General features: G+C 39.0%; 1 pseudogene; it reads left to right on the forward strand.

The window, feature by feature from the left end:
• The first annotated feature begins 1,389 nt into the window (after nucleotides 1-1,389).
• Nucleotides 1,390-27,547, forward strand: LOC146701221 (outer dynein arm-docking complex subunit 2-like; annotated as a pseudogene).
• Nucleotides 27,548-27,764: the final 217 nt, after the last annotated feature.

Consider the following 27,764-nt stretch of genomic DNA (forward strand, 5'->3'; position numbering starts at 1 on the left):
CTAACTGTAAAGTTAGACTTGACACAGGTAAAGTACCACTGCTGATAGTGTACACACGCACACACACACACACACACACACACACACACACAGATATGCAAAGCTGTCCTTAGTTTGGATTTGGTAAGTTTTGACTTAGCTCATTTGCCATCATGTTTACCAGTATAGTGCAAAAAAAAATAAAAAAAAAGAGGCAGAGTAAACTGTGTCAAAACAGAAACATGCCTTTATTTGTTTTGAATGAGTCCTCATGGCCAGTCTATTATCACCAGCAAAGTTTCAAATAACGACGTCAATGTATGTAAGGCAAAAACTCAGACTTCAAACTGCACTAAATACCCAGGTTAGGACATTTTTCTACTCTTGGCTTTCTAAATATCAAAGGCCACATTCCTAATATGGACATCTAAATGAAGCTGTTATGATACCAAGCACAGTTGACTATGCACATAAAGATCAAACCTTTATAGGGGAACGTCAATCAGGAGAAAGATGGCTTGAAAGGAACCAAAATCCACACAGTCTGAACATGTAAAGACTTCAGTTCCCTTTTAAATATGGTAAATGGCCTGTATTTGTATAGCGTCTTACTAGTCCCTAAAGTCCCCAAAGCGCTTCACACTACATTCAGTCATCCACCCATTCACACACACATTCACACACTGGTGATGGCAAGCTACATTGTAGCCACAGCCACCCTGGGGCGCACTGACAGAGGCGAGGCTGCTGGACACTGGCGCCACCGGGCCCTCTGACCACCACCAGTAGGCAACGGGTGAAGTGTCTTGCCCAAGGACACAGCGACCGAGACTGTCCAAGCTGGGGTTCGAACCGGCAACCTTCCAATTACAAGGCGAACGCCCAACTCTTGAGCCACAATCGCCCCCAATATGACAGTGATATAGTTCACATGATATATTTCTAATCAGATTAATTGTTTAGAGCGAGAAGACCCTGGTTGGCGAGGCTGCCTGCATCCACGAGGTCTTAAAAGCTCTGCTATATAAGCCTGTCCATGTAGAGCTCTATGTTTTTATGCTAATAGTAGAATTTTAAAGTAGATTCTGAATTTCACAGTGAAGGGAAGCAAGGTTTAATATGTGACCGCCGGATATTTCCGTTAGCAGCCTTGCTGCTTTGTCCTGAACTAACAAGCTATGGAGGACTTTGAGATGCTCATGAAAAGTGAGGCAGGAGAAAATTAAAGTGTGTATTAAAAGTCCAAGAACACCGATTGACAGTAAAGGTTTGAATATGAAACAGCTGACCTTTATGTTTTTTTTAATGAAGGTCCACATGGGGCTCCAAACTCGGAAATGAAGAGCCATGCTGAATCTTTAAGAACCACATGCTGTTAATGTTAAGTTTTAGAGTATCCCAGACACAGCGATGGGGATATCATTGACCAGGGCTGCCCAGTGGACCATGGCCAGCTTTAGTACTGGCAAACTGGCATCCACACCAATGAATGAGTCCTTGTTGAAAGAAATCCTGCACTTTGTGGAGCGCTTTAGTTCCCAACACCCACAGGAAGCTGAACATGTGTTTGAGGAGCCACTCCAGTGGAGTACCACTTTAGTGGCGTCTGATTTCAAAACAGACTACGACATCAGGTTGGTCTAATAATGAAGCGGGCAGCTGGCTGGCTCTCAGTATTATGTGTCTGTGCAGGATTTTCTGTCACCATGGTGTCCAAATGTTTTTACCTTAGACATACTCAAAGCTGCATATGGACTGTAATTAATTGTTTTTCAGCTTCAGTAAGATTGAGAACGTTCCACTGTATTTCATCAGAATGTCTGCTCTACTTTAAGTGTGTGGTTTCCTTTGTGTCTCATAGTATGAACCTGGAAAAGTACAAAAACAAAGACTCAGATCTCCATTAAGCATTTCAGGCAATTAAAGTTTCTTTTTTGTTTTATTTCCTACTTTGTGACTCAGATGTTCAGTCCCACGAAAGAGATAGTGAGGGCCATCCACTCCTGCAGCTCTCTCCACCGACTGTTTATGTACGCAGCTTCAGCCAGCTCTCTAAACTGCTTCATCTGGCAGATGATAAGAAGTTGGCGGAGGTTCGGGCATGTCTAGAAGGTAAATTTGAGTCCAATTTGCATCCTAAGCAGTCCAACCACCAGCATTCCTCCATAACCCACAGACTTAATTTGTTTGTCCTCCTTGTTACTCTGTACAGCCAACCAATTATGCCGCCATTGGTAATTCTTTACAGATATGCATTTACTTTAGGGCCACTGCCAAGAAGAGATAAAGTAATATATATTTCTTTGACAGATGGATACATGATGAATATAGTAATACTTATTTCATACTGCCAGTGGATTTGTTATGGAGAGATAATATTAGCTTAGCTTGTAAGAAAAAACAGAGTACATTCAAGACCAGCTGTTTTGATAGATTAAAATGAATCCAACTCACCTCTTGTGTTGTCAGAAAACAGAGAGCTCGTGGTTAGGATTCTTGGTAGGAGCTTTGCCTTTGGCCTGGAGAGAGAAGCCCGTGCTGATGCAGTAAGTGTGGTAGACAGAAAGGAGGAAGGCCTAGCCAACGACTTGGGGGTCAAGGTCAAACTGTTTCTGTTGTTCCAAAACGTGGACAAACAGATCCTTGAAAACCTTCTTAAAGAAATATTTGATATTTATTTGTATTCAGTAATCAGTTATTACACAGACTATGTAAAAACATTTTTAAATATATAAATTACCCTCTCACCCCTGCGTGCAGTCTTTTATGCTTCAAGCTTGGGTCTTCTGCCGGCAGCCTGGGAGCTTGAAGTTCCCATGCAGTATCTTTGCTGTTCCTAGGACTGTGCTCTTCTGGAGAGAGATCTCAGATGTTGTTCCTGGGATCTGCTGGAGCCACTCCCCAAGCTTTGCCTCTGTGCTGTCTTTCAGTCCAGCTTTGTCCAGCCACTGGTAGGATTTCTGGATGTCAGCCACTTCCTCTAATTCATTCAGTTTTTCATTATATTAATTCATCATTGAGATTCAAACTCATCCAAGATTTTTAATAGATACATTTGTGGTATCAATTTCAAACACCTACATGGCTTCGTTCTTGAGTTATCACATCCACAAAATTGGGTGTCCGCTTAGCCCAACCACTGGTCTGATGGGGTGATGACAATACCTCAGATTTTTTTTCCCATCTGCGTTTTACAAAGGGTAAGAATAAAGCACCTAGGCATGCAGACTGCTTCTGCAAAGCAGTCTGTGAAAGAATGTGTTGCTCAGTCTTTTCCAGCATGCTACTGGATGCTATATGTGGATAGTCAACTGTGATTGGTATTATAACAAACTGGAAGCGATTGGGAATGACAACAACTCACCCATGAAGTTGCAGGGCATGTAAAATCCCAGAGTATGGTCAGAGAATGCTGAGGCACATAATGCGCAAAAGTCACCAACTTTCTGCAGAGTCAATCACTAAAGACCTCCAAAACCATATGTGGTCTTCCATTTACTTCAAGAACAGTGCGTAGAGAGCGACATGGAATGGGTTTCTATGGCTGAACAGATGCATCCAAGCACATGTTGATGCAGTGGTGTAAAGAATTTCCCCACTGGACTCTAGAACAGTGAAAACGCAATATCTGGCACAAATCAAGTGACTGGCGATTTGATAGATAAGTCTGGGTTCAGCGGTCACTGGGAGATCAGTACTTGTCTTACTGAATTGTGCCAAGTGTACAGTTTGGGGGAAGGGAGGATTCATAAAAGGAACTCTTATGCTTCAGTATACCAAAACATTTTGGACAATTTCATGCTCCCAATTTTGTGGGTACAGTTTGGGGTTGGCAGAGATGGGCAGTAACGCGTTACTTGTAACGCGTTACTGTAATCTGATTACTTTTTTCAAGTAACGAGTAAAGTAAGGGATTACTATTGCAAAATCAGTAATTAGATTACCGTTACTTTCCCGTAGGAACGCTGCGTTACTGCGTTACTAAAACCGTGATTTTTTTTGCGAGAATGTCTCATGACAGTGACGTAAGCAAGTGCGACGTTGGTGACAGCAGCTGTGTGCAGATCAACAATGGATAATATATCGAGTGCGGGAGAGAGTATGAGCGTGCAGCGTTTAAAGTGTGGAAGTACTGACCTTACTTTGAGTTTGATTCCATAAAAAGTGACAAAAACATTAGCGTCCATCGTGCGTGGGAAGAAAACTTCTTTTTACAGCGAAAAAAACCCCTAAACTTCCGAGCAAGCACCGAGTAGCTACGACGTGATGGGAAACTCACAGAGACACTCGCGCGGATTCTTCAACTGACCGCAGCACACCTGCACCAGGGTAACCCTCCGCCTACCCTGCTCCTGCTTTACAGGTGAAAATAGAGCAAAAGGACCGCTGAGTCTTTGACTTTATTTATTTTCTGCTGTGTTTTACCTGCATCTGTTTGAAAGAGTGAGTGAAAACACAAAAAATATTTTATTTTATGTGCTGGAATGTGTAGAAAATAGGTTTAAATGTTAAACTAATTTATTCAAGTCAGAGAATGTTGCATATAATTAAATGTTTTGCTTGATGCATAAAGTTAAAAGATTAAAACTGATAAAACAAGTTAAAAAAAGAGACTTTTCCATTTGATTACATTTTGTATGATGGATTATGTAGAAAAAGTAGAATTGGGCTGAAAGATCTATCACTTTATCACCTCTTCAGGTTGTAAATCGTGTTTTTAAAAAGTAACTAAGTAACTAAGTAACTAAGTAATTAATTACTTTTGAAAATAAGTAATCAGTAAAGTAACGGGATTACTTTTTTGGGGGAGTAATCAGTAATTAGTTACTGATTACTTTTTTCAAGTAACTTGACCAACACTGGAGGTTGGCCCATTCCTGTTCCAACATGGCTACCTGTGCACAAAGCAAGCTCCATAAAGACATGGATGAGTGAGTTTGGTGTGGAAGAACTTGACTGGCCTGCACAGAGTGCTGACCTCAATCTGACAGAACACCTTTGGAAGAAATTAGAGCATAAACTCTCAGTCAGGCCATCAATGTCTGATCTCACAAATACACTTCTGGAAGAATGGCCAAAAATTCTCATAAAAACTCCTAAGCTTTGTGGAAGGCCTTCTCAGAAGAACTGAATCTGTTGTTGTTCCAAATAGTGGACAGAATAGGTGTATCTGTTAGGCAATATAGGTGTATAGGTGTATCTGTTAGATTCCAGTTTTGCAAGTCATTTTTCAGTCACGCTATTTGCTTCATTGCAGCGGATTTATCATGCTCATAAAAGCATTCAGCAGCATTTATCACACACCAAGTGATAAATGCAGTCTATGTCCTGTGTTCTCTGGTTAAAGTGACACCCTCTACTTCCAAAAAAAAGTATTCTCCAAATCAGCGTTGAAAGATGATGTTGTCACTACGTGGCTTAGTTTTTTAGTGAATGATTTATATTACAAGTAAAACCATGGCTCAGCCTTGGGCTCATGCTGTTCTCCTTCTCCTCTTTAGCAGACCAAACACGTGATGATTTCACCTTTTCCTTTTCCTTCCTTCCTTGGGGACAAATCTGTTGTGAAATGATATCATGCTGCCCTTCATAACTTAAACAATTTAGTAGGAGTAGTAGGAGTTATTTTCCTGTTTATTTTTATTCATCTATTTATTTATTTATTTATTTATTTATTTTTGGTGGGGGTGGGGCTGTGGTGCACCATCTTGACAGGTGCAGGGTGAGATTTGCTACCTTGTGATTGAGCCCTGTGACAGTGCAGCACAGCTGGCACAATGTGCTAAAACTATGTTTAAAGGCATTGTGATCCACATTTTGATCTTTTATATTTCTATCCAAACCTACAACATAGTCACATTTTCACACAAAGCCAGAAAGCAAGGAAACCAATTACACAAATAACACAAAACCTTTAAATTATTTGCCTTCAGTGACTGTTGGTCAGTCTTTCACATCAGCTTGGAGGAATGAAAGTGCAGCTGTAACTCCAGGATGTTGATTGGGGGGTGGTGCGGGGTGGGGGGTGTTATATCAAATTCAAATTTTATTTGTCACGTACACAGTCATACACAGTACGATATGCAGTGAAATGCTTAGACAACTGCTCGTGACCTAAAGAAAAAAAAAAATCAACTTCTTGAAGTGTTTCCACATCATTTCTGTTGGTTAAAGATCAATACTTTGACAAAATACAAAACATTTTCTTCATCCTTCTTTGACTATTCTCTGGCAAGATGGGATTAGTGCCTAGATGCTTGACCCACTTTCTCTTTATGTGTAATTCAAGGAGAACTGTCTTAAAATTTTCCATTAGAAATCACTGATGCAATTCAGAAGATCCAAACTTTGATACTTCCACCATATTTCACAGTTACAGTGAAAGTCATTCATTGCAGTGCAGTGTTTTCCTTTCATGGAACAGAATGATTTTCATTTAAACCAGCAGGATCTATTTTGGCTTTGCATTGTTCCAGATGTCTTCTGGCTTGTCCATGTGACCTTTCAGAAACTACAGTTTCTCATTGGGGTGAAGTCGCTTTCTTCTTGTGGTCATGAAATACAAACCATTGTTGTTTAGTGTTCTCCTGATTATGGACACATGGACACTGGCCAGAGTTAAAGAGATCTTTAGCCATTTAGAAGTTACTCTGGCTTCCATTTTTACCTCCCAGTCTACCAAAACCCCCACTGTTTAAATAACCTTGGTCTGTTAACCACTTCTGTGCAATAGAAGATGGGCTTCAGTTTCTTCCATTCATACACAGACTGTCATCATCAAAACAGGGTGATCACTGACACCTGTTTGTCATCCCATTTATTGCAATTGATAATTCAAATTTTATCTTTAAATTTGCTAATTTTCCTTCTGCAAACACTGGATTTTTTTTCTGGATTTAAAAAAACTGTAATTTATAAAATCTTTGTCTCAGTTCTTCAGTTGTCTTCTATTTAACTCATTTTAGAAGTCAAGTAAAAATTCTGTGATTGGGTTGCATTTAAACAGAAATTGTCCACAAACTTTAATGCTCTATTATTATTAGACTTTCCTTTGATCTAAGCAGAAATATTTTAGTGAGTTTAAGACAAGACTGCAGAAAGTACATTATTATAGCAACAAACAAACAATGTGTGTGACACATAGCAAAAGAGCTTAGACAATATTAAGTTGGGATGTATAAGCAGTTTCTAAAACTACCAGAACAAAGCAAAGACAATAAAGAAGCAGATGCATTCAACACAAGTGCTATTTTCCACACCATTAAAAACTGACACCACCAGTAATCTCTTCTGACATTTTTAAGTCCCTCTGTACATTGTTCCAGCTGGAAGAGGCAGCATATTGCAATAAAGCACAGTGCAAACGTATAATCAGATATGAAGCACTGTGCTATGCTGCATCTTCAGACAAGGCTATTCTGTAAGAACTGATTAAGACAGAATTAAGACATTTTAAAATATATTGAATTGCTCAAGACAACAAAAAAACTTACCACTGTATTTGGATGCTGGAACTATATCTGTTATAAACACATCAATGTGCAAAGTCTTGCTCCATCCCTGACTTTTTAAAATTTTCATTATTATTACCAAGAAGTCAGACTTGTGTTTGTTTAGAGTGGCCTTGAGGAGTACTTCTCCAGCCCTTTTAAAGTTTTTCTTTGGACATTGGCTGCTTCTTTGGTCATTTTAGTCTAGTTCTTATCCCTGGCCATTTTTGAGTAATTGTGTTTTGTTTTGTGTATTGGTAGGCAGCTCGACACACCACATTCAGAAAAGTTAGGAAGGTGAGAGATGTCATTATGGAGGCAGAGAGGTATAAAAGTGAGTGTATAGACATCTTAAATAATGTACTTCCATGTATGTTTGCACAAGTTACATAGATTTCCTATGTCCTAGCAAAATATGAAGAAACTGGAGACTCTCGCACACAGGAGTCTTGCACAGTACCCTGTCTGGTGAAAATATTGACTTATTGGCCTCCCACAATGCAACTCCCTCTTATCCCGTTATTGTAAAGAGAGCTTCTTTCATGCTTTGCACTCTTTTCTATTTGAGGATTTTACATGCCGCAACACCTTTCACTCCACCAGTGACTTAGCTGACAAACTTTAAGACTCCTATTACTGTTTCTTCAACTGAAAATGGTTCACACAAGTTGAAAAAAGTCCACTCTGAAACTGAAAAGGTGACATTGATGCAAATGAAACCTCAAAGAGGAGCTTTGTCATAACCGAATTCAGCAACTTGTATGATTTTACACTTCCTCTGCTTTCAGATACTTGGAGCTTCTAGCCTTAGCTATTCCAGCTGACATGTGGGCCACATTAAAATTGTGGTTTTTAGAATTAATGAAGCTGTTTTTCACTTTGTTTTCACAGGGCATAAAACAGCAGGGGCAGGAGCATGGATATGAGTGAACAAGTGATACTTACAAAGACCTGGTAACACTTCTGAAGAGCAGATCTCCACACTTTGCTGAGAACACAAACAACCAGGTGGAGTGGAATATAAGCAATTAACATCAACACATTAAGGCTTGTCTTTTTATTTTAGCTGTGAATAATAACTCTCAAAGCAAAAATGTGTGGGTGCTGAAACGCCTCTTTGTCTTATGAACAAGCTCCTTCTCTCTAATACTTCGATTTGATTTCTGATGCTGTGTGACTCATATTCGTAAACAGATTGTGTAATCAGCGTCTGTGCTCTTCCACGCTAGTGAGCTAGTGTCTGGTTGTCACTGTGTTGAAAAATTTCTGAATTGACCTCCTCCCTGTTCCAACATCAAAACAGCAGAGCCACATCCCTCCCACCACCTACCCCCTTCACACTCACACACTCACACACACACACACACACGCACACACACACACGCACACACACTTGCTCATTTCCAGACATTGAAATCTGTGTGATTTATTCAGTAGTGCTATTTCCTGCTTTAGAAATTTGACGACATAACAAATCGCCTCAATAATGGACTCCATCTGCTCTCGAAAATCTGTTAATCATTTAAAAACATATTTTTTTTCTTGCTTGAGCTGATGTTTGTTGGAAAATGTGGCATCATCACAAGCTCATCAGGTCCTTTGAAAAGCACTTACTGCTTACTGTCTGCTTTGCATGGATATCAGGTCTGTTTGAGGTATTTCATCACTGTCTAGTTTTTTGTTTGTTGGCTGTCATTCTTATCCAAATAAAGTATGAGTGTAATTAAGAACAATAGTATTTGCACAGCTTTTCAAAGCAAGAATCAAAAGTAGATCAGTATGAGTAATAGCATTTACAAAAGATCAAACAGAATTGACATGTAAATGTATTTACAGTGTGGTTTTGCAGCACTGTGATACATATAAACTACATTTGAGATGAAAGCTGAAGTCATTTTAACAAAACAAAATGTTTCTTTGAATAATTTTTAATTTTTAATGTCGGGATTTATTTGGATGTTTGCTTTACATCTCATGCTTCGAACTGTCATTACCAGGTATTAATACTAATATTAGTATTGCTTCATAGAAATACTACACACTGGCAGCATGGCTCTGCGGATGTGGTGGATGTTTGTTGTCCGCCACCTCTTTCTAAATTTCCCAACGACTGTTGGACGGATTCCCTCAAAACACTTTACAGACATTAATGGTATTCATATGGATAATCCAAATATCTGCACTGACTTTAGCACAATTCTGTTCAATATTATTTATATAAAACTAACAACAGGCTTTTCAAGGTACATTATATTTATGACAAAAAGCCTACAATACTAGAGAGGAAAGTCCAACAATCAAAAAATCCCCCATAAACAAGAAGTCGGTGATAGTGGGGAGAAAGAACTACCGTTTAACAGGAAGAGACAAAACCACACCCAGGGCAACAATCTACTGTGAAACTGTGAGGGGAAATAAGGTGAACAAGGAGATGAAGAAAAACACAAACTATGGTGAAAGAAGGCAACGCGTATCAGAACCTTCAGCCTTTTATTTATCCAGTGAAAAGATGTATTTGTTGGACTGGAACAAAGTCCCATCAGGCTAAGCTCACTTTCTCATTCTCTTTGGTTTTCATCTTGCATCACATTCACGTCAAAATTCTTCTCTTTTTCAGTACTTTGTTTCAAGAACAAATACCTGCCAAATTCTTTAAATTTCCAACAGACTCTGTTGCTCTTATCGTAAATATTAGCACTGGAAGCAGATGGTTACTCTGATACACTGCATTGCCATTACCATTAAACAGCTGTTCATGTTTGTAGATTTCTAGGCTACATCGGCGCAGTATCGCAAAAAATGGACACAGTTTTAAACACAAGTTTGAAAAGTGATCTAATGTGGAAGTGTCTTAGATCTGCATTGTTTCTAGCAGCCAGCAGGAGGCAGCTCTTCTACAAGCCAGGAAATCTATGGGAAAACATTCTTTTGCTTTCTCAATTTATGACCTCACCGAACACTTTCCTGATGTATTTATGGTCTTAACTGGTAGTTTCACCTCTTACTGAATAAAATATGATGTTCATTTTGTAAATTACAATTATTGTTAGAGTCCAAATAAACGACAAAGCAGGGTATGCTTTTGGATATGACTACAGTGTGTTTGGGTGGTTATGGCATGAGCCTGCAGTGTCCCTTAGTTTGTCACATCCCACCAGGGTTTGCCACATTCAGTTTTTTGAAGTCACAAAGACAGTGATGTGACAATGCTTGACTCCTCTCTGAGGTCTCAAAACCAGACTTTGCTAATCAGTCTAGGATCTGCACTTACTCTCAGTTTACACCAGCGTGGTGTTCTCTCAGCTATTTTAGCTGATTGTCAAAGTGTGATATTTTGGGGGGCTAAAGTGCATTTTTGCCTTTAAGAGAAGAACTATATATTCAGTGTACCAGTCACTTTTCTGAACAGTCATACTTTCTTTTGTGTTGAAATGAAAATATAAGTTAAATTCTACACGTATTAGGTAAGACTCAAAATATCAATCATTTAGATAGTTTTAGTCTTCATAGCTTTCCCTTTAAAAGTAGTTTCTTCATATTTGTGGCATAGTGGTGATGTCTGTATGTTTTCATACAGTAGGCAATGTAAAGATCTAAAGTGTTCTACGAAACCCATCATAGGGTTTATGATGACTACAATAAACCAATAAGAAGTATGGGGCTGACCTGTGTGAAAGAAAAAAAATCTATAACAAAGAAAGTTATATACACATATTCAGGCTTTTATGTTTCATGAGTGCTCTGTGAAGAATGATGCCTTTAGTCTGAACGATCTAAAAATGATGGACAACAGCCGTATAAATAGCTGTGAATAAGTGTGTGGAGGCACAAATCACTGTCAAGGTCTTTTTTCTCTTGGATTCTTTAACTCCTTTGATATGTGCAGCATGCAGTGTCCTGTAACTACTTCAGCTAAACCTTTTCATGTGATGCGGCTAGAATGCATCACATTGAAATCCATTTGACTTATTGCTGACAACATCAATCAAATCTATATCATCCATACAAGATAGTGAATAATTGTAGTCCTTCTTGTCAGTCTGGCCCATTGCAGTTTTAATTTGAGAAAGCAACAGTCAGGAACACAGTCTTCCACTGCTCCGCCTCAGTTCCCTGATTGCAGAATGGAGCCCAAACCCAAAAGACGATAGCCAAAGATAACAACACCTAATCTCCAAACATATCTGCTCATTTTCAGTCTGAGGAAGCAGGTCTTTTTTAACAGTTCTATTAGATTGGACAGCCTCAATCAAATGAGCTGCAGCAGCCAACGGAGATGGTGGCTGCAACGCAGGGAGGAAGCAGACTAGCCTTCTCTGTTCAGTGTTGCGGATTCATTTTGACATCACAGCGTGATTGGAAATGGAACATGCTGTGTGTATGCATGCACAAGATGCTTACTGAAAAACACAAAATCCCTGGGTTGTCAATTGTTTTTGTTATTCACATTCTGAAATTAATACAGACTGCCTCACTGCCATAACCATTCACCAGCAGCTGCTGGAATTCTCACACTGACAGATGTTTTATGGCCACTGGCTTCACAATTTGTTGCCCTGCTGATTTTCCATCAGTATGGATAAAGTAATTAGATACAAATCTGCCCCAAACACATGTAAACATTTGGGGTTTAGGTTTTAGTAGTCGATTGCTTTATGAAAACGACAAATGAAGAAACTTGAAAAGTCCTAATGGTGTAATGTTACATGCTATAAAAATATTTTTTTAACTTCAGATTTCAGGCGTCAGCCCTGCTTAGCATTTGTCTCTGGACCTGTACTGGTTTAAGGTTTTTTTTTTACTGCAGCATGTTAAGAAATGTCGAGTGTTCCCTTCTGTGTAAGCAAATGGACTTTGTCCATTTCACATATAATGGAATTAAAGAAAGTTGGTTAGTCTAATAAAGTCAGGATGTGGGTCTCTGGTTGGGTGTATTGACTTATGTTTCCAATAGAAGGTCACTTTGTGTTTTATGAAAAACAAGTCTTTGGAAAAGTGATCAGGCAACTTGGCTCCAGTTTGTGCATGAACACAACCCAAAGAAATACGTTTTAATTCTTTTCCCCTGCCCTTAAAAATCTCAAGCTCCTAACAGCCAATGACAGACTGAGCTACTTCTGCAAAAGCAGGTGTCTGTGATTAAAAACTCTCATGCCTGCAAACCTTTCATATGTGTCTTACTGGCGTTTGTGTGTAGGTTGTAAAGTTTGGTATAAAGACCTTGAAAACTTTACCTGAATAACAGTGACACAAAGGCGTTACTTAGCCTGAGCCAAGCTGTAAGGTTTTAGGTGAATGTCGAGAAACAATGAACTTCTTGACATTGTTCAGCCATTTAACCAAGAGAGACCTCTTCTGTGCAAAGCAATGAGAGTTTGTTATTTTATTTCAATACCTCAATAAAGAATAATATTGAGAAAATAAAGATTTTTTCAAGTCTGCATAGGATTGAGAAGGGGCTTTTATGTGAATTTCATGTTTTTATTTGCCACATAGGGTTTTCTAGTATTCGCCTTCTGAGTAGCATGAGCATTTCTTTGTCTGACATAGATATGCGATGACTTTCCGATAATGAGACAAATCATTGCAAAGCGTAAGTGGAAAATACACCACATTGACTGATAAAAAGTGAAATAAATGCGAAACAGATTAATCAGAATAGCTATTTTTGTTTTAATAAGCATAAACTTGACAAATTTACAGCCAGATTACAAAGCACTTCACAATCAGATTTTGCTCATTCTGTTGCAAATTGGAAGAGGTATTTACACTCAGTCTTCAGCTTCTGGCTTTCCCCCTTACCAGCAGGATTCTGCAGTTCAAGAACTATCAACACAAAAGATTCAGCATGTGGAATCGGTTGATGGAGAGGAACAAGGCCAACCCCAGAGGTCTTACGAGCAACAGGAAAAGAATGTGCATGAGAAACTACAGCGTACACTCTACAGGGTAGACCGCGAGAAGATATATGAACCATGTCCACGATGGAGTGGACTTAGTGTCTTTTCTACATGTGGGTATGTGATAATTCCTCACGTAAGAAGTGTCCTGAATTTTTGTTGCATTGCAGAGATTCTTCTTGAATAGCAGATGAACTTTAGATGACTGTGATGCCAGGCCTTCAACACATGTGCTTAGTGCATCTGCCAGCAGTCACACATTATAAAGAGATGGTTATATGGTTTATAAATTTAAGGGCAAGTGCAAATATTCCTCATTACACAATAGTCAGAGTTAATAAATTCTCCATATAATAGAAACCCTTTCTGCTCAATTACAGATGCAAAACTTGGGAAAAAGTATGAGAAAAAATATCCCCAAAAGATCTATCACATATGGTCTTTGATTGATAAATAGATCTAGCAAGGGCTGAGCTGTTGCAGCTGTACCTTGTGATAACTGTACCCATTTGAGGAGAAACTGGCTCAAGATAAAAGTATCTCAATTGCTAAAAAAAAAAGAAAAAGAAAAAAAAAGTCTGCTGAGCCCTGTCTCGAATTGTTAAATAATGATTATGTTAGAAAAATAACCATTTTCAAAATAGAAGCAGGCATAATGACTCTTATTTTACATCATTACAGTAAAACAGAGGAAAATAAAGGCCGTAAGAGCTCTGAAGAGGATAAAAGAGTCTAGGACAAGAGGCCAAGAACAAGATGAAAACAAAATTCTCTGTGTCTTCTTCACCTGCACACATGTCCTCCCAGACATGGTAAGATAGTTCTGTTTTGTCAGAACCTATAGAGGTTCCTTCTTGCACTGCAGCTGTGGTAAATTAAACTCAGTAGAGGTTAGAAGTGCAAGGAATCTGATTGTATGTCTAATTAAAAACAAAGAGCTTAGAGATTAGTTTGAAAATACAACCAAGATAAACGTGTCTCACTGGCTAAAAAAAAAAAATCTGCTGAGGTCTTTTTTGAATTGTTAAATAAAGATTATGTTGAAAACTAACCATTGCTAAAATAGAAGCAGCCATAATGTCTCTTATTTCACAGCATTACAGTAAAACACAGGAAAGTAAATGCCATAAGAGTTCTGGAGAGGAGAAGAACATTCTGAGACAGAAAAGCCATGACCAAAATGAAAGCAGAGTTTTCTGCATCTTCTTTACCTGGACACCAGAAACTTCCTTTTTTCTGAAACTATAAGGATTCGTTTTTGCTCTGCAGCTGGGGCAAATTAAACTCAGTAAAGGTTAGAACCGTAGAAGTTCTGATTGTACGTCTAATTAAAACCAAATAGGTCAGAAGTACAGGCAACAAAATGAAACAAATGTAAGTACACCTGTTGCCATGGTAACAAAAAGGAATAACACATGTAATTTCTGATTGAGGGTAATTACAATTACGAATGGAGTTATAAAGTGACCCATGAACAGCACAGCTCTCTTATAATTGTCTAATGCAACGTGACTTACCAAGTAAGAAACCAGACTGCCATCCTTGATGCAACAACAACGGCAGGTGACTACCCAAGAGTTACATCTCTGACTCTGCAGGTCTTAGATAACATTTCTTAGATAACAGGCTGCAAGAGAAGGGCATTTCTCTCTAAGTTGAAAACACTAAAGCTTGGCCCAAATTGGTAAAGATGAGATTCTTTTAAAAATCTAAAATCTTGGCTGAATTTTTATTGTGACTTCATTCTACACTTAAATGCATTAATATTACATGTGGTCTAAGTTAAAGAATTTTGACTTATTAACCATCCGTTTGCTATTTCAATATTGACACAGTTTGTTATATAGTCATATCCCCCCTCCCCACCCCCCCAGTGAAAACTGAATTAACTGGATGTTTTTCACCATTTGTGACTTCTGCTTTAAAAACTGTCAGCTGCTAAAATTGTTCTGAACAAGAAGCTAAGTAAAAGGTTTTTCCTTGTTTGGCTTTTGGCAGGTACAGCACATAAGCCATCTCCATACTTGAATGTTGTCTGTATACAAACTGCAAGTGTAATAAATCATTAAGTCACTGACATCAATCTTTGCTGATCATCATTTTCTATACATGCAATAAAGACTCCGGGGTGCGTTCACTCAGTCACACTCATCACCTCACATCAGTGTAGGCCTGACAGCCACAGGAAGGTCTTGTTCAGTGTTTATCATACTGTGTAGTGGAAAAAACCCCATCTATCAGCCAGCCCCGTCTGATAATACGCTCCCCTGGAAATGCTATTTGCATGTACCTGGGAACTGCCTCTCAGTGGGCCCATTTGAATGTGTACCAGATTTCATTGCTCTACAGTGCCGTATTTTCATGATACATTCATCCAAGTGGCCCATGCAGCTTTAAAACACCATCTGCATTTCTGTTTGCATCAGTATACAGCAAGAACTTTGACTCTGTATGATAACGGCTCCATTCCCCTCATGATATTGACTCCAATTTTATTTTCCTGCTACTTAAATTCTGTGAAGACTTGAATTTCGGTCTTTAATGGATCTTCTTGTGTGGGATAACCAGCTTTATTTCCTGCTTAAAACACCAGACAAGAGATTTTATGATCTTATATTCCATCCCTCTATTTATCTCTATTGTCTGTCCCAAACGTTTGGTGTTGTAATCTTTAGTCCAAAGCTGGAACTTTCCAGTGAGAGCTCCACTGAGAGTGAAGAGGAAGAAGAGCAGGCATATCGCCATCCAGAGACTAACACAGACCTGCCCTATGAATACTGGCAAGTCCAGTATTCAACTGGTCAAGTATCTCAAGGTATGAGAAGTTCACTCTGCACAACAGTGTTTCCTTCCTCTCATGGATTTCATCCAAAAACAGTGAATTGAACTGAGCCACAGACATACTAGATCTTTTCCTGCTGTCTGTACAAGAATCTTGATGTTGACCTGAATCAGCATACAAATTTCCACAAACTCTCCACAATTGCATTTCAAGGAAAATAATATTTAGCCATGGATGTGCACCAGAACTTATAATGGGATATTTTCCTTTCACATAATTCCACCTGTCTGTTTTGTTCAATCACATCAAGGCACACTCAGCGACAAAAGGGATGTCAGATGAAATGAAGTGTAGGTCGCTCCCATTTAAAATGGTGCTTTGCAGGGAGATGTTTATTGAAGTGGTAGACTCGGCTCGTGGATTCCTGGTTTCTGACACAGGCCTGTTTGGTTGCACATGCGAGCCAAGTGAACAGGGGGAAAGAGCTGTCTGACGGCAGCAGCTGCATGCATCGTTTGCCCACACCGCAGAAGCATAAAAATGAAATGCACTCGTGATAGGTCTGACGGGGCATATGGTGAATATTAATGTGTCAAAACATGGAAGGAAAAGAAAAAGAGGACAGAATGACAATGGCCCAGACTGGCTGTGAATACCTCCGACCGCTTGACTTGAGCAATTACCCTGCCTCACTCAGTGGGCCCAGTTATCTGTTTATGTGCACAGCATCATTCAGACAGATGATATTCAAGGAACGTATTTTGCTGCATGCCTGTCCTTTGGTATTTAGCCGTAACAATACCTCAAATGCTGTTTCAGTTGAAAGAAAATGAGTGTTATTTCAGTGTGTAACATTAGTCTAGATTTCATATTTTTACACAGTGTGGGATTTCCTGATGTTGCTGATTTGGCTTCCGAAGCACATAGCTTGGTGCTAAATAAGATCATTCACAGTGCAAGTAAAACTTTTATAGAAAACACTGCCATAAAGTACAAGCCCTGGTGAATATTTTTAGCTTAGCTAAACAGAATATAATGGAAGGAAATTCCCACTCTAAAAGCAGGCTGTTGCTCCGTTCCAGAAAAAAGAAAAAAAAAGATGTAAACGATACGAAATTCAGATTTAAAAAAAGAAAAACAAAAAACTCTCTGGTTTTTAGATTTTGTGCTTTTCAGTGGGATTGTGGCACGAGCTTTAGGGTTGTGTGTGCAATCCTGCTTCAATACAATGCAACAATGCCGTAACCAACATGTCCCAGCTTTCTATCTGTCTGGACGCCACACAGCACAGTTATTTATGGGGTTTGTCTAGTCGTCATTTTATAATATCATTACCATCAGACACTGAAAGCTACCATGAGCCAAGTTAAATATCTGTTTTATTTTAGGAGGAGATCTTTTTTCTCCTTCTCCTTCGCACTATAGACAGCCATTTGTACTCTAGGATGTTTAACACGTTCATAAAGTGACACATGGATGTTCTGTTTTGTGTTTTAATGATATTTATGTAAGAATATTTGCCGACGTGTTTGTTTTTGTACCCGCATAACGGTGACCTGTGGCTATGCTATGGTAACATGATTGTAAGTGTGTATAGATGAAAACTTTAATTTACGCTCCTTATTCATTAGTTGTAAACTACCTGTATCATAATGTGTTTATGCTTATAAAGGCTGTGCATGCTAGGACAAGAATTCTGCGAATTATTATAAACGCACAGGCTATGGAAAAAATGCAGAGGAGTCAAAAGAAGAGCTGCTTTACTTATCGGGACTAAGCAATGTTAAACAAATACAAATACACTAGCTGCTATCAGTGATGTTAGACATGTGGCTTTCTAAACACAAAACAACAACAAAACAAACACACTCTCACAAAATATTTTGTCTCATGTAAAATATGTTACCAGTTCACACATAAACTTTGTGCTGTAAAGATTTTAATAATTGTCATTTTAAAACAAGAAAATTTGCTTTTTCGTTTTTTCTTAACTAAATGTTTTTTGTCATCAGATTTTTAAAGTTTCTAAGGTGTCACTGTTAGAGCAGACTTTCTCCTTAGCTTTAAAATACATCACATCACACACACACACACACACGCACACACACACACACAACATTGTGCTCAGCCCTCATTATGGTTTCTCCCCCTCTGCTGGGCAGTCCCAGTACTACCAGCACTACTGCCCTGTGCTCCTCTAATGACGGCCGTCCTGCTAATGGCTGCACTGAAATTCATCTCCAGTGTGCAAAATCCCAATGTCATGTCATTTTCTCAACAGCAGTGAATTTGGAGTTAATTATGTTGTACTGTGAATAATTATCTGTTCCTGATGCTGCTTTTAATAACTGCAGCACTCAGTTAAAACAATTGTGCTTTTAGTGCCTGTAATGCATTTATAGCACGCCTAATGTGGAGATTTATTTTTACAAAAAACATTGCATTGGTTCCTGAGTCAAGCAACTGTTCAGCTCAACTGGGCAAAGACCCGAGTCTTTGCAACCCAAAGACCCGAGTCTTTGGGTTGCAAAGACTCGAGTCTTTGCCCAACATGTACTGTGCTCATTTTATGACTGCCAACCCTATTAAGTGATCAGGTTTAATATTACAGGAGATCAAATATGAGTCAAGAAACAACGTGTAATCAGTCATTCTGTCCTTTTAGTACTCTTCCCATGAAAGGGATGGGTTTGTTCTCTCTATGTCTGCTGTAGACTGCACAGAGGTATGAAAACTGCTAAGTCTGAATCATTTTGTGTTACAATAATTGGTATGAAACACTCTGAGTGGCCCAAGTCCCCCTGTCTCCAATCAGGCATTGCTGAAACATTCCTATGTATTTGAGCACCATGCTTAATATGCATGTTAACCCCTGCTGAAAGGAAATATCCCACTGAGCCCCACACACACACACACACACACACACACTAGTACACAAACATACACACATACACAAAATGTCTAAATGCCTGAGGTCAACAGGCTATCATTGACAGCACTGTTAACCCCATCCCAGCTCCCACATACTCAGTGCTGTGATTTATAGACCGAGAGAGGCTCAGCCAGGGCAGTCTGTGTCTGCAGTATCTAGTCTGCTGCTCCAGAGGAAACCAGACTAGAATAAGACCTCCATTCAGTACTGTGGAGGCTGCAGCTATTTAGTAGCTCAAGGCCGAGACACCTGCAGTAAAGGAAGAGAAAAAATGTGTAAAGCATCTTTATGTGGCTGATATCAAGTTCACCATTGGAGCTTGTGAATGCAATTGGATCCTCTACTGCTTAATCCCTTCTTAACCCATTTTCTACTGCAATTCATCAGACATTATTATTATTATTACAATTATTGCTATATGATTATTAATGAAGCTTATTAATTACATGGTGACAAATCCAAAGTGTTCTTAATAGGAAAGTGGTTGGGATGTATCTGTCCCTGGTATTTTAATACATTAACTAAGCTGTACAGTATATGTAGTATGAATTTATTTGTATTATGATTTTTTTTTAATGATTTTTCCCTAGCCTCACTGTATGGCTTTAAACAACTCAATGTCAAGGCAAGTTCATTGCCAGGTTGACCAAAGAGCTGTGCAAACTAAAAAAGGCACTTTTTTCTTTCTTTTCCATAATTAATGCAGCTAAAAGGATTCACAGTAATGATACTATCAGAAGTAATTCACATGATATCGTGCTTTGATAAAGTGTTTGCCGCTCTCTGAGTTTTGTTTTTTTTTTTTTTTTTTGGGGGGGGGGGGGGGGGGTTATTTTATTCTTTGCATATTTGCATATTACAAACACGTAACCTGTCTAAATACAAAATACAGTTTTTAAATAAAGATTTAATTTATTAAGGGAAAAAAAAGTTTAAAGGGACCCAGGCCTATCTGACAAAGTATTTCACGCAACATTGCTGTAAGAGTGCATTGATGACTAATACAAAAAAAACAAAAAAAAAACAGAACGGCATGTGAAAAACTTCAGGCCTCACTGGTTTCAGTCAAGATCAGCATTCATGATTCAGCAAAGACAAAGACACTGGGCAAAATGTTCCAAGCCAAAACAGCTGAAAGGCTCATCTCACATTTAACAAAAACATCTTGAGACTTCTGGGAAAATATTCTGTGGTCTGATCAGACAGAACTTTTTGAATGGTTTATGTCCCGTGACATGTGGCATAAAACTAACAGCACTTCATAAAAACTGCATCATACCAACATTCAAACATGGAAGTGGTAGCATGATAGTCTGGGGCTGCTTTGCTGCTTCAGGACCTGTACAATTTTACGCTATTGATGGAACCATGAATTCTCCTCTCTACCAGAAAATTATGAAGGAAAATGTTGGATCATCGGTTTGTGTCTCAAAGCTCAAGAGAATTTGGGTTATGCAGCCGAACAATGACCCAACAATACACCCGCAAGTCCATCTCTGAATGGCTCAAAACACAAATTGAAGGTTTTGGAGTGGTCCAATCCAGACTTGAATCCAATAGAAATGCTTTGGCATAGCCGTAAACAGGTCGTTCATGCCTGAAAACTCTACATGACTGAATTAAATCTAGTCTGCAAAGAAGAGTGGACCAAAATTCCTCCACAGCGATGTGAAAGACTTGCCGGTTTGCCATTTATCACAAATGTTTGATTGCAGTTCTTACTGCCAAGGGTGGCACAACCTCTTGTTAGTATTAGATGTTGATTACTTACATAATGCCAGGTAGGTTTGGATAGCTTTTTTCTCTTTATAAATGAAATCATCATTTAAAAACTGCAATTTTGTGTTTACTCAAAGGCTCAGTCCTTAAAGAAGTTAAATAACTATTTGTAGCAAAGCAGCTGAGAAACATGCACAATGTTATTTCAGTCTGGTAATCACATAGAGGCAGTCCACCAAATCATTAAGCACTTAAAGTAACATTATTCAGTATAGACACTGGAAAATCACCCTTCCACAACACAAACTGTTTTGGAATTCATACAACCTCTCCCATTATTATGCAGACTCAGCACAGAGCATCATGTAAACAGATTTGTAGTCGGACACATCAATGTAGTGGCAGCCAGCCTCTTTGAGCCATGTTCAGAGTGGTAGGAATCCTATAAAATGATAGCATCCATATCAATATGCTATATTTAGAAGAAGTATAAGTAAAAATATAATGTTATAATAATTTTTATAAGAGAAAGTTGACCACAGGACAACACACTTCTTACATTTGTGAAATCCTCATCATCAATGAATGTGGGTAAAATGGAAGCTACAGCTTTATAATTTTAAATAAGCACCACTGATGTGTGTCATGAAATTACCTCAGCATCTTCTTTCTGCAGCAACAATGAAAGTTATTAGGGTAATGATAAAAGATGCTGCTAAAACACCAACACCTTTTGTGTGAGAGACTTTAACATGATATCAATCTATCCTGTACTGTCGTTAATAGGAAAATTAGGAAAGTCTAACATTTGAAGATAATTACAGAAAATAATACTAAAATAAACTATTGTTAATACTCTTAATAGTTATCTTTAGGGGTGCTCTGATAAAAAAAAAAAAAAAGGGTCTTAAATCGCCTATGGCTTCTAGTCTTTGATATTAAAGACCTTTGCAGCCTACTGGTGAATCATGTAGCAGAATTTGCGTGACGGCTGTTGTTACACATTGTTGACTCACTTGTCTTTGCCCCCTCCAAACATGCAAACACTCACCAGGCCTCATGAAACAGATATTAAACTTGCTGGAACTACTTTGAATTTCTTGTTCTGAGGTCGAATGGTGGTTGAATTTGTTCCATCTTGAGCATCTGCCTGTATCACGCTTGGAGAAAGTCAAAGATCTTTCACCATAAAAGATTGTCAGATGTTGTCGGTATTTTAAAGAATGTCGACAAAACTTCAAGACCAAAGCTACCAAGACTGAAAGCACATGATCTGTTTTTCTCCCAGCTATCACTCCTAAACACAGCTTTTTTTGTTGTTTTTACAAGGTACGAAACTCGCCCGCCGAACCCTTTGAAGAGTGAGAGTGAAGGAGACAAAGGAAGCAGTAGATCCACTGCTGTTAATGGACAAATGGTTCACATTTAGGCTCGCGTCATGATATGGGGAACACATGTGCCTGTTATCCTGCTGAGTACTGCTTTGTGAGCGAGATATGATCAAACACTACTTGAGACCATGCTATAGGCCTGACCAGATCAGCCAGCCCCTCCAACAGCTGCTTAAAACTCGCTGGCTGTTTTCTACATATATGGGTAGCTGTTAGCAGAACATGATAGATTCATGTCCTGTTTTTGCGTGAAATAACTCGTGAAGTCTCACAGTTGTTTGTGCAAAGTTTGCCTTGGAATCATAGAGGCAGCCTTGAAGTTACTATAGGAGAATCTATCAGTGCCATGTTTTAATCAGTGCAATAAAGGGAGCAATATTTGATGGTTCACTTGCCAGAATATTTTAGACTGGACGTTTCAGTGACATGCCTGACCCCCAACCCTAAGCCTCCCTGAGCCTGGTTCTGTCAGAGGTTTCTTTTGGTTAAAAGGGATTGTTTATTCCCACTCGGGCTCATCTGGCTGCTGGGGTTTTCTCTGCATTGTTGTAGGGTCTTTACCTTACAATATAAAGCGCCCTGAGGCAACTGTTGATGTGATTTGATGATATATAAATAAAGCTGAATTGAAATGAATGTCAAAGCTGAATAAAACTTTTGCATTTTTTGCTGTGAACACTCAATGTCATGATGGGAAACATTGTATGTGAACCAAGTTTGTTAAATAACTGCATGTGATTCAGACTAAACACAGTCATAAACAAGCAAAAACACCACCACTGCCTGCATTTAACCATCACAAAGCAAGAACTGTAACGCTGGTATTTCAAGTGCTGTAATGCTGTCATCATCCATCCACAGCTAGGACATTATGTGGATTTATGTAAAGAGTATATGAAAAAACCAACAAAAACTAGTATTTGGACTCTAAATTTAAGGAAAAAACAATAAAATAAAATTAAGGTTCTGCAACTGCGGCGCATGACAGCATTTGACCACACATGCACTATTTTAAGTCCGTATTGTTTCTTTCTTCTTTTTTCTTTTTTTCTGTTTTTTGTGAACACATTGAAGTTAAGTGGCAATAAAATCTAATCAGTTCCATTTCCTCTCCCGTATTTGTCGAGGGGCTTGAATTTAAATCAAAGACCAGACTTTCCTCCCTCAAACCACTTGTTGACTGAGTAGTGTTGTAGTTACTAAGTTGCTAATCACTGGTCTAAATTGATTTGTGTGTATATAGCAACTGACAAAACACACAACTTTTGAATTCTAACTTAAAATTAGTGTCAGGGTTTCAGTGTTAATACTGTCCTTTTTTGCATGAAACCAGAGCACCGTGCTCTTTGTTAGCAAATTATTTCATTCCATCAGTGTTAACCACGACAACGCTAAACACATACAGAACAAGACCATGGCATAAACAAAACAGCAGGAGTAGCATTATAAAGAGAAACAACACAATGAGTGTAAGAGGAAGGAGAAGTCCGAGGGAATGGAGGGAGGCTTTTCTTAATGTTCAGTTATTTCCTCCTCTCCTACTTTTTAATTCATTTGTGTTTGAAATTTTTGTTTCAGGATGGTGACCAGACTGTTGACACTCTTTGTGCCATGATGGACTAATTTGATGCAGGAGTCATGCCAAATGGCTATCCAGGACACAGGTGGCCTTAAAGTCCTCCTTAACTTGCTGGATACAGATGAACACAAATGCAAAGTGAGTTGCCATGACAAAGTTGGACCTGCATGGCCTGCTGGCATGAACAGAGCTGGCCATGTGTGCCAGCCTGTGTTTTAGTTTCAGAAACATGAGTGCAAGGTAGAAAGCATGCTGTTTAAAAAATGGGGTAGCAATTATTCTATAGCATTCCTAATGAGATGTGTGGGTTGGTGCTTTTCAACTGGGTTGTACTGCAACATTTTATCTACTTTTAGTGGAAATGAATATTTGGCTGCTTAAAAAGTTTCTCTGTCATAAAACAAATTTAATTTTTAACTATCCATCCATTCGCTTCCGCTTATCCTTTTCGCTGGGGCGCTGGAGCCTATCCCAGCTGTCATAGGGCGAGAGGCGGGGTACACCCTGGACAGGTCGCCAGTCTGTCGCAGGGCCAACACACAGGGACAGACAACCATTCACACCTAGTGACAATTTGGATTATCCAATTAACCTATCCCCACAAACTGCATGTCTTTGGACGGTGGGAAGAAGCCGGAGTACCCGGAGGGAACCCATGCAAACACGGGGAGAACATGCAAACTCCACACAGAAAGACCCCGGCCTGATGGTGGAATTGAACTCAGGACCTTCTTGCTGTGCGGCAACAGTGCTAACCACTGTGCCACCGTGCTGCCTAACTTTTAACTAGTCATATTTAATATTAATGTGTGTTCTTGTGATTAGATTGGATCTCTAATCCATCGGGTTATTGTTGACATGAAAGGCGTGCAGAGCATAGTGAAGATCCTGGACTCACCAGTCAAGGAACTGAAGGCCTTAGCTGCCGAGACCATCGCTAACGTGGCCAAGTTCCGCAGAGCAAGAAGAAATGTCAGGTTATATGGTGGTATCAATAAACTGGTGAGTGTAAGCACAGTAAAATGCAAGTTCAGAGTGTGACATGGCTCAAGCTCTACAATCCCATGGTGAGGAATGCAGCAGGAAAAAACACTGCAGATTTGAGCCTGATCTTTCTGTACTGGTAATAACGAAAAATGTCCAACAGTGGCAGATTTTCCTTGAAAACACAGGTCAGCTTATTTATGATGTAGTACTTTTTTGTACTAACTTCAGAAAACTTGGACACTTTTGTGAAAATATGTGTTTTATTCTGATGAAATCTATATATTAACATAGTTCAAAGGGTAAAAAAATTTTGTTGTTGTTTTAGCTTCCTTGAATCAAAGAATTATGTTCCCTTTTCACACAGTAAATGCCCGATAGTGGTCATCCAGTTTTTTTAAATTAGAAAGTGGGTGCTGGGTACCAGATAGAATGTCTCCTACATCCTCTAACCTGCATTTATGTTTGTTGATGGAGGGACCTTTGATTAAAGCCACCATGCCTTGTATATTTTCCTCAGCCCCAAATCGGATGTTCTCATGTGCAAGTTGCTCACGGAGGCAGATTAATTTCACGCTATGCTACAAGACCACCTTTGAACTGTGCAGTCCGTAATAGCTTTGCCTGGTCTGTCTTGCTGGCCAGGAACTATGGATTAGAACACAGAATGATGGCCATAAATGGTCACACTGGGCTTTTCAGACCTAACATCAACATCTATCCTGACAGTTTTCCACTCCTAGCATCTCTGGTGTTTTCATCCTCTCAGACCCAGTGGTAATAGAACTTTAATTACACCTGTAATCAGGGCCAAAAACTTGCTATTTCCATCTGGAACCATCAATTATTACCCAAATCTTGCAGACAAACTTTTCAGTTTAGTTCCTGAATTTATATCAGTCTCACTGAGTTTCCATGTAGAGATTTTACTCGGCTTTAACTGTCTATCTACATGTAAGTTTAGGGGCGTCTATATCTCCAATCAGGTGGACTGCCTTCCTAATTTAGCCAGCCTGATTCCCAACCAGGAGGACGATATAGAGGTGGCCTGTTGTGGGGCTTTAGCATTATGAACCATTTGTAAGGCTGGGGGTATCCCTCTGCTGGGACCCCAGCTCAAGTCTCCACTTCAGAAAATGCTTATTCCAGTGACTGGCAACCTACAGGAATATGCATCAGAGGTGAGAGGGGCCTATGATTGATAACAATTTGTCAAGTCATACTCTGCACAATAGTGTGATTCTATATTGAATTAACCATCTATTAAAAGTGTTAAAACATATACTGCAAAGGAAATGAGAAGGCTAACCATTTCCCTTGATTTTTTTATTGCACATACATTTATTGAAAGTCCAGAACCAACAATGAGCTGATCCTACTGACATGGATTCTATGCCCAGAGCTTAATGTTCCTAATCCCTTTATACTCCTGAGTTGCAGTGTCATCAAAAAATAATGTAAAGACCTAAGCTGCATGTGTGACTTTAACATTTAACAGAATCTCTGTACGACTCAAGTGCTCAATAATTTAGATGTGAACCAATGTGCCCCAAGTAAATCTGTCTGAATTTCACTTTGGACCAAAGTGCAGGTGTAATCATGACCTACTCTAGAAGAGGTTGTTTTTCTTTTGCAGTCAGTAGCAGTTCCACATCAAAAGCAATACTTTTGCTTCTTTGCCTGCCTATCATTAACTTGTATGGAGCATGGCATTGTTTGAACCTACCATCAGCAAACACTACTATAGCATCAGTCAGCTAACTTGGATGATGACATGCTGAGAATCTTCATAGTCCTGGCTTGCTGTAGAGACTAGGCCATCACTCTGGTATTAGCTGATTTGGGGGTAGTGCAGCAGGTGCAGCAACAAGCGCGACTCTGAAAACAAAACTTGGTGCATCTCCTGTAAATTCTGTTCTCCAGTGGTAGTTTGACAGAATTTCATCTGACATTGCGTTTGCTGTTTTGTTCATTGACTTTCTTTGAGATGATTGAACAGAGCACACAATAAGACACTTTATAAGAAAGAAAAGAAAAAGATAAAGATACAAACACACTCAATGTTCAGATTAAGTATGTATTAAGTGGTGAAATTGTCTGTCAGACGGACATGCTTCTGACATCAAGTACATCAGAAGCATGAGTCAGCAGCTTGTGTATAATAGCTCTGACTCCCGGAAGGAGAGCACAGATCTGGAATCTTCCATTTCTGTCTTTGCTTGAATTAGTAAGTGCAGGCAGTATTAAGAGACGATGATTCCATGATTGTTGGATACGGTCTTTCCATGAAGTTTTATTGATCCCCATCTAAACACATTTTTGAGACATATTAAAATACTCGGCTTTAAATAATAACTCCTGTCTGACAGGTTATTTCACAAGAAATCCCCGTTTTGTTTTTTATTTCATTAATTCTGCTTATATGTAAAGTTAATTGAAAAGTGCTCCCAGTGTGTGGTGGATGTTTCAAGTTTTCACATTACAATCAGATAAGGTGCCTTTTGGCACCTTAAAAGTTTAAACTATTGTGATTTCATTATGCTTGTACACTTTTCTTCTATTAAATGCTACACATCTAACAGTCTAGACAGTGAAACTAAAACAACCAGTGATATAAGATTAACAAATATATATGAGCTGAGCTGCGATAATGATAATAAAAGTCAAGATTAAGTTCAAAACTTAAGACCGGTGGTATCATTCATGGTTATGTGATCTGTTTATTTTTGTCTAACTACAGGAGAGCTACAGGACTGACATTCAGACTTTAGGCATGATCAAGGAAACCTAAGCAGTGACAACAATTAGTATGACTTTGACAAATCACTTGATGACCCTCAGTGGAAAAGCTGGTTGATAGCAGTAAACCATTGCATTATCCACATGTGCCCATTACTTTTGGATCATATGTTTGCCAGGAAGATGTTATTAACAGCAGTCTGTGAATACATCAATAGCAGCGATGGATATAGAGCACCAACTTGCGTGCATCAAGGATGTTATACCAT

Source organism: Copadichromis virginalis, linkage group LG9 (genome assembly GCF_057382275.1).
Source record: "Copadichromis virginalis isolate Kocher_CV1m ecotype Utaka linkage group LG9, C_Virginalis_male_GT1.1, whole genome shotgun sequence".
NCBI lineage: Eukaryota > Metazoa > Chordata > Actinopteri > Cichliformes > Cichlidae > Copadichromis > Copadichromis virginalis.